The sequence below is a fragment of the Neovison vison genome, chromosome 1 (assembly GCF_020171115.1).
Source record: "Neovison vison isolate M4711 chromosome 1, ASM_NN_V1, whole genome shotgun sequence".
NCBI classification, from domain to species: Eukaryota; Metazoa; Chordata; class Mammalia; order Carnivora; family Mustelidae; genus Neogale; species Neogale vison.
In genome coordinates, this window is record NC_058091.1 from 128027894 (window position 1) to 128034913 (window position 7020).

Consider the following 7020-nt stretch of genomic DNA (forward strand, 5'->3'; position numbering starts at 1 on the left):
ACAGCACAGTGGAAGGATAGAAATACAGAAAACTATCATTTAAAATGCCCCAAAGTGGTTTTTTTTTTAAAGATTTATTTATTTATTTGACAGATAGAGGTCACAAGTTGCCAGAGAGGCAGAGAGAGAAGGGGAAGCAGGCTCCCTGTTGAGCAGAGAGCCTGATGCAGGGCTCAATCCCAGGACGCTGGGATTATGACCTGAGCCGAAGGCAGAGGCTTAACCCACTGAGCCACCCAGGCACCCCCCCAAAGTGTTTTTTAAAGCAGAAACCATATTCAAGCAGCCCTGTTTTTCACTGCAATGTACTTTGCCACTCTATTCACTCAAAACTTCTTAGTGAGCATTTATACATCACTCCTGATGTCTCACTAGTTCCTTGGGTGACTTCCTCCGGAAAGTAAGCAGAATTGAACAGATAAAACAAAATATTGCATCCTCTGTCCACATTACACCAATGTGCCTTAAGAGAAGCATTTCAGACACACATTTTCACATTTGTGGGAAATACTCTATTTAGTAAAGTAACTTCAGCTTAAATATGATCCTAGAAATCTTTTTCAAAGATAAAGTAATCTTTTTCAGAAGGAACAGGAAATTTTAAAAGAGTATATGCTCCAGCGACCAACTCATCTGGTTTGCCCGGAAGTGTCCCAATTCTAAAATGAAAAGTCTTACATCCTGGGAGCTCCCCTCAGACCCAAACAAACAGGGACAATTGGTCACTGTAGTATAAATAGTCTTTGAATGCAAATATCAGAAGAGTCGGACCCACTCTTTTTTCACTGATTTTAAAAGCCTTTATTGAGTGCCTTGCTGTGTATTAAGCACCGTGCTGGACAGGAGTCAGTCAGGTGTCAGGCAAGAGACAGATGGCGCAGCCAAACAGGGTCATCCGTGGAGAGTTTCATGAGGACATTATGTACAGAGATAATGGGCAGAGTCAGGGAACCCAGCAAGATGTCGGGCAGGATCCTGGGCTAGCAACAGTGGCGAGAGGTCAGACCTGAAGAGGTAGGGGAGGGAATAATTATCAAAACTCAAGGCAACTGTTGAGTGAGGACAGTCCTCCTGAATTCACAACAACCCAGGAGGGAGGGCACCTAGACCTTTCTCTCCCCCCACCCTCCAGATTTGCATCGATGCCTCCCCTTGTCTAAATCCAACTAGAAGGCAGAGGAAGGAAGCCTTGGATGGAGTTCTCATCCGTCAACACCCCAGGCCAGCAGAACAGAGCAGAACAGAGAGGGGGATCTGCAGGGGCCCAAAGAGATGTAAACTTGGTCTCTGCATTTACCAATTTAAAATATGGGAGAGGGGCGCCTCGGTGGCTCAGTCAGTTGGGCATCTGCCTTCGGCTCAGGTCATGATCTCAGGTCTTGGGATGGAGCCCCATGGCTGGCCCTCTGCTCAGCAGGGGGTCTATTTCTCTCTCTCTCTTTCTCCTCTCTCTCTTTTTTTCTCTCAAGCAGATAAATAAAATCTTTTTTTAAAAAATTAGACTTTAAAATACGGGAGAAATCTTAATGCATTGGTTTTGCTTGAATTTCATTTTAAGTAGGCTTCACACCTAATGTGGAGCTTAAACTCCCGACCCTGAGATTAAGGATCACATGCTCTACTGAATGAGCCAGCCAGGCACCCCTTAAAGCATTATTTTAGATGCACACGTGCCATTTTCCTGATATAACTTGCTAGTACCAAAAAACTGAGTGTTGAGCTGTAACTAGTCCTTGCTGAAGTAAATAGAAATCAAATTTAGTTCTTTATGCCTCTGGGCCTGGTCTGTCTTTAGTTAACTTAAAATTAATGAAGCCTAAGAGTTAAAGAGCTATTTGTCTAAATCTTAAAGTATTTAGCTCTGCTACTTTCATGATTGGTCCTGAGTTTAAGCTGTGCATCTCTTCGTTCCCTTAATAATTCCAACAAAATAATGTGAGGGTATCTATTGGGTGGCATGGAGTTATTTGTTGGATCTACTCTACAGCATTCCGCCAACCTTTTTACTCCGAAGCAACCTGTTCTTATAGAAAGTAAGAGTCTTCATGCTTTTCGAAAGCATTCTTGTCAAAGCTGGAAAAAAATGAACAGGACACCCAGTAATGCAAGTAACTGTATTACACACACTGTCTGCCGCAGAGGTTTGCTACGTAGCAACTTAGGTTTACAGAAGAAACGTTACGGGAAATCATTACCAATGTGATCCCCAAAATGCTTCCCTAGTATTGTCCCCTCTGCCACCATTAGTCCAATTTCTAGAGGTTAAAATATCGGTGAATGGGGATGCCTGCGTGACTCACTCAGTTAAGCATCTGCTTTTGGCTCAGGTCATAGTCCCACAGTCCCGGGATTGAGCCCCACTTTGGGCTTCCTGCTCAATGGGGAGTCTGCTTCTCACTCTCCCTCTGCCCTTCTTCCCGACTCGTGCATGCTCTCTCTCAAATAAATAAATAAATAAAGTCTTTAAAAAAATGCCAATGAATATGTTATAGTTAGCTCTCATCGTGATAACATTCAAACCGCTGAAATTCCTTACACAAATACAGCATTATGGCAGCCAATATCTCTTGAAAAGACCTCAAGTTTTCTTGTACAAGGTGCTTATTATCCTTAAAGTGATTGTGAATAGGTTACTCTGAGACTCCATTCCTTCCTTCACAAAATGAGGGAATTAAAGGATAACTCAATGATTGTCATAAGGGTTAAGGAATAATATAATTTCAAAAAATAACTGACAGGAAGTAAGCCCAAAACTCACGTCCACAGTCACACTCTCGGCCTTGCCCTATATATTTGATATATTTAGATACATAGGTTTAGTAACTTTATATTATAGTAACTTAAGAAAGGTATGCCATAGAATCTCTGACCGTTATCTGCTCATCTCTGCTCTTTGACACTGAGTAGCCACCGGCAAATATGTGGGATGAGTTGAGACAAGTATGACATCCCATTGAACAAAGGGTTTTTAGAGAAGTATGAGTTTTCTTTGTTTTAACCCACTTGAGGTCATCCAAATCAGTAAGTAATGAAGTTTAGCCCAGCAACATGCATTCATGTGAGGGGGAAAGGTAGAAATCTTATAGATTTTGAGAAGAAAATTTAAGGGGTCCTCTCAAACACAAAAAGAACTTCTTGCCCATCTGTAAGGTAGACTGGCAATACGCATCCCTTCAGAGACTCAAGCTCACCTGCTGTGGAGAACATGAATCAATAGAGAACAATGAGGAAAATGGTCAAATCATCCAAGTCATCCCTCTGACAAATATCTTTTTTTTTTCAAAGCCTGCTGTTGGGTTTTTTTTTCCTCCTTCTCTCTTTTCATCCATCCAATCCCCCAGACCCACAAAAGGAAATTAAAATTTTCACATACCTCTATTTGACATTGTGTTCAACGTAAGCTTTGAAAAGTCATGGATTCTCTTTCTTGAATTTCCGCTGACAAACTGCTTCCAGCTGCCCTCTCTGGTGGGACACCACCACAATAAAATGCAGTGTTTTCTGAGGATTTCAACTGCCACCTGGGGGCTCAGGGCACTCAATGAAGGCTATTTAAGCAAAGCTAGTGGTGAAATGGTGATAAATGGTATGTTGACGTTTTTTCTGGTGTTTGTGGTTTAAGACTAGTTGGTTTCAGTCTTGCTGGCTCTTGCTTCCGTGTGACCAACCTTTTCCACATTTAAAGTGTTACTGCCTCCCCTTCAGGGTGCTGGCAGCAAGCTTTGTGCTGTTGACAGAAGCCATTTGAGGAATAGAAGGTTCATATTTTAGACACTGGCAAGGACTGATTTTACAGTTAGTCCACGGCTCTGAATTTATGTTTATTTTTTTAAGGGTTTTCTTTTTCAACTAGCTAAAAGATGTTTCTTCATTAGGTTGTTATCACTCCACCTCACATGAAATGGCCCTTGACTGCTCCTTCTTTTATCTCCAGTCACACCCAGGAAAATGAGGTTTGTGCCCACATGATTAGCCAGAAACTGGTCCTCATATGAGTCACATTTGCTCTCTAAACATCCCAGTGGCTTCACTGGTAAGATAGACTCTGTCTCAAGCTCAGCCCCTCATCTGTCACCTTTCCCATCTCTGGAATCTCCTCGCTAGTCTGGGTGGCAGCTCTCAGAGACGGACATCTGTGCATACGCCTCTCTCACCTCAGCTTCCTCCTGCTCCCTTCCCTCTCCTTACACCACCTTCCTCCTGATCCTGTAGATTCAGGACACTTCGAATTATTTCCGCTTCAAGGTCCTGAGCTGACTATTGGCTAAACTAAAAAAAACGTCTGCACCCAAAGGTCCAAGAAAGGACAGTGTCCACTCTACTACTGATGAGGAGTCCCAGACTCCTGATTATAAAGGGAAGGGAAGTACATTTCACTGAGGACTTGTCGAGAATTCCAGCAAACCCTCGGACGGAAGATTTTGGCCGCTGGGAGAGCTTTGTGCTTCCAACTGTAAAGAGATCCAAGAGCTATTCACCTTCAAAGAGATATCATGGGTTCAGAACCCCTTCTGTGCATTTCACATCTTGTTCATCCAAAACAACCAGGTCAGGTGGCCATTTGAAGTGGAAAAAAGATTTTTCTCCAATCCAAAGCAGGCTTGGGCACAATCTAGAGGTGACTTAAACAATTCGCATAGTTCCGTGCTGTCCCATTAATTTAGTACAGACCCATATGTCTGCAGGCCTGGACCTGGTCTCAGTTCAGTTTCCCAAGCCCAGTCCCAGCTGTGAACCTTCCCAGAGCCCTTCTTTCCTCCTAAGTCCCAATTTCCCTGTAAGTATCACTTACATTGAAAATCAGCTTATTTCCATGTGATGATATCAAGGCTGTGGTGATTCAGTTGGTTTGGCTAAGCCCGGGGAACTTTGACCTATTAAGGTCTGTAATCTTGGTGGGCAATACAGAGTTGTGTGTGTTCGCTGTAAGGGCAGACCAACAAGAACTATTTCCTACTCTTGAACTACCCCTCTTTAATAGAGGCTGTTCTTCCAGTCACCAGAGAGAAAATCAGCTTATTTAATAGCTGTTCAGTCCAGTATGGTAGTCGGCCATGTAAAGTCATAAATTACAGAGTGATCAGAATGATTGAAGTGGAACAAAACTCCCTCTTCTCCAAACACATGAACCCCATCTCTGTAGCATCCTTCTTTTCACCCCCTGGAATGTCCCCAAACCAGACTCTCTCTTCTGCTGGCACACAGCCTAGATCAAAGAGCTGAAAGAGGCCATGCTGCCTTTTCTTGCTCAGTCCTCCTTCAAGCTTTGTGTAATCTACTTTCTCTGAAACCTCACTTTGCGTGGGTGTACTCATGCATGCTCACACACACACACACACACACACCCCTACACGCTCACATGCAACCACACACACCACAACCAGCAAGTCATGCTGAGAATATAAAACCTGTGTCCGTATTTCTAGACTGTTCTCTGACTTCTCGTATATCCATAGTCCAGACAAACAGGGTTACTCAGTCTGCTCACTGTTTTGGAGAAGGGGATATTTGTCACACCAAGATATAAATACAATGAGTCCTGGTTATATCGACATGCAGAAGGCTCTGTCATTCAGGAATTAAAGATCCATCACTGAAAAAGGTGAATAGGACCCAATCACCTTTTGACCATCAGGATTAAAAGGTAGAGATAGTGGTACAGATAACCTGAAACTTCCAAAAATTCAAAAGCTTTTCTGGCCTGAAAGCATCAGCCAATTTTCTGCCAGCAAACATATTTTCCTGATGATGTTTGGATTGAGATGTTATTAGAGTAAGTGTCTACAACCACGGGTAGTCTGCAAAATGATCAAGGCAAATTCTGGGCGGCGCAGTGAAACCAGCATGAGATAAAAAGCATCTGCTGAAGGTAAACTGAGAATAGAGACTTAATTCTGTGTTTTTCCAAAACTGTGTCCAGACAATAGAACTTACATGCTCCCAAGTGAGGGAAGGAAATTCTTTGGGAGATAAAACTGAGTGGCTTCAGCACTGGCACCAAATGTCTTCTTGCCCAGCAAGTCAATTTTAAGTCTTGTTCATGAGCAACCTTGGATGGTACTACAGGGGCCAGAAGTAAAGTCAATGAAACATCTATTGTGCTCCCCGCAGGCATTCTCCTCCACTAGGCAGTCAAAGAAGCCAATATGCATTCACTGTGCTTCTGTCCTCAAGATGGAGGAAAGGGGCTACCAAAAAAATTATTTATATAAAATCTATATATAGCATATATATTTTAAAAAGAATATAAAAATATATAATATACAAAATATATACATTAAAATATAAAAACATATACTATGCACAGCATAGTGTATCTATATTTCTATTGAAATATGTATTATATTTACATGTTTATACAAATAAACACCACTCGGACTCCCTGACCTTAAAGAGCTTAACATCCAGACAGATGTGTGAATCCAATGCCTCTATCAAAGGCAAATAACTGAGAGAGAGCAGAGAAAGCCAGAGGACTCGAGACTCAGGGAAGGAAGGCTCCACAGAGGCGGTAGCATGTGAATCTGACACTGAAAAATGAAAGAAAAAAAAAATTCAATGAAGACAGAAAGTAAGGAAAGTCAGTCTGGTCACAGGGCACCGTGAGAGCAAAGGATTGCGGAACGAAGGCACGTTGTTCGGGGTGGAGGAGAAGCAGGCTCTGCGATCAGGCCCCGCGCGCAGGAGATGTCCGTGATGTCCCCGGAGTCCAGGGGAGATGGGAGTCTGACGCCAGGCCCTGCAGGACGTTTACTGCCGCGCTGAGAAGTGTCGTGGTTATCCTGAAGTCGGAGGAGCCGGCACCTGTTTTCTAGGAGGAATGTGCCATGATTCCGTCTATGCTCCACGAAGAAACCTGATGACCACGTTGTAGAAGCGTTGGGAACCGAGGGAAGCTAAAGATGAGGAGCCCACGAAAGGAAACGAGCCTCGGGCAAATTCCAAGCGCGCGGCTCCCGAACCCAGTGAGGCAGGCCGGGGGAGCACCCCACGCCACACCCCAACCTGACCGCCCTCCTC

At 43.5% G+C, this 7020-nt stretch overlaps 1 non-coding gene across 1 annotated transcript; it reads left to right on the forward strand.

The window, feature by feature from the left end:
• Positions 1-4810: 4810 nt before the first annotated feature.
• LOC122898335 lies at positions 4811-5130 on the forward strand. Its single transcript, XR_006383002.1, has one exon. It is a non-coding gene; the product is annotated as a small nucleolar RNA U85 (small nucleolar RNA).
• The last annotated feature ends 1890 nt before the right edge of the window (positions 5131-7020 follow it).